The following is a 1,360-nucleotide window of genomic DNA, read 5'->3' as shown; positions in this document are numbered from 1 at the left end:
AATCAACTTTAATTTTAAAAACTTTCTTTTTCTAAATTGATTTTCAATCATATCTTTTCAATCATATCTTTTTCTAATTTCAAAATCTTTTTCAAAAATCACTTTATTTCTTTCCCAATCTTAGTTTTCGAAAATCTCAATCAAATTTTCAAATTTCTTTTTAAAATCTTTTAATTAATTTTTGAAAATTCTTCCCCTCTTTTCATATCCTTCTATTTAAAGGACTAAGACTCATCATCAAGGTGCAATTCGAACTCTATCCCTCTTGATAAGTTCGAATTCCCTCTTCTCCACCTCCTCTTTCTATTCTTCTTTTTCTCTGACACCTCAAGGAATCTCTATACTGTGACATAGAGGATTCCCTACTTTCTTGTTCTCTTCTCTTTCATATGAGCAGGAACAAAGATAAAGGCATACTTGTTCAAGCTGATCCTAAACCTGAAAGGACCTTGAAGAGAAAGCTAAGAGAAGCTAAAGAACAATTCTCTTTAGAGGGCCTAACAGAACTCTTCAAAGAAGAAGAAACCATGGCAGCCGAAAACAACAACAATGCCAACAATACAAGGAAGGTGCTTGGTGACTTTACTGCACCTACTCCTGATTTCTATGGGAGAACCATCTTTATCCCTGCCATTGGAGCAAATAAATTTGAGCTTAAGCCTCAATTAGTTTCTCTAATGCAACAGAATTGCAAGTTTCATGGACTTCCATTGGAAGATCCTCATCAGTTCTTAGCTGAGTTCTTGCAAATCTGTGACACTGTCAAGACCAATGGGGTTGACCCTGAAGTCTACAGACTTATGCTTTTTCCTTTTGCTGTAAGAGACAGAGCTAGGACATGGTTGGATTCACAACCTAAAGAAAGCCTGAACTCTTGGAAAAAGCTAGTCAATGCCTTCTTGGAAAAGTTCTTTCCACCTCAAAAATTGAGTAAGCTTAGAGTGGAAGTCCAAACCTTTAGACAGAAGGATGGTGAGTCCCTCTATGAAGCTTGGGAGAGATACAAGCAATTGATCAGAATGTGCCCTTCTGACATGCTTTCAAAATGGAGCATCATAGGAATCTTCTATGATGGTCTGTCTGAACTATCCAAGATGTCATTGGATAGCTCTGCTGGAGGATCTCTTCATCTGAAGAAGACACCTGCAGAAGCTCAGGAACTCATTGAAATGGTTGCAAATAACCAATTCATGTACACTTCTGAAAGGAATCCTGTGAATAATGGGACAGCTCAGAAGAAATGAGTTCTTGAGATTGATACTCTAAATGCCATATTGGCTCAGAATAAAATATTGACCCAACAAGTCAATATGATTTCTCAGAGTCTGTCTGAAATGCAAGCAGCAATAGGCAGTACTAA

The 1,360-nt window shown here is 37.1% G+C and overlaps 1 non-coding gene across 1 annotated transcript; it reads right to left on the bottom strand.

The window, feature by feature from the left end:
• Window positions 1-932: 932 nt before the first annotated feature.
• LOC112746532 (small nucleolar RNA R71) lies at window positions 933-1,040 on the bottom strand. The gene has a single exon (XR_003174412.1). It is a non-coding gene; the product is annotated as a small nucleolar RNA R71 (small nucleolar RNA).
• Between the last annotated feature and the right edge of the window lie 320 nt (window positions 1,041-1,360).

The sequence above is a fragment of the Arachis hypogaea genome, chromosome 14 (genome assembly GCF_003086295.3).
Source record: "Arachis hypogaea cultivar Tifrunner chromosome 14, arahy.Tifrunner.gnm2.J5K5, whole genome shotgun sequence".
NCBI lineage: Eukaryota > Viridiplantae > Streptophyta > Magnoliopsida > Fabales > Fabaceae > Arachis > Arachis hypogaea.
The sequence above is the reverse complement of the archived record's forward strand: the minus strand, read 5'-3'. Positions and strand labels throughout refer to the sequence as shown.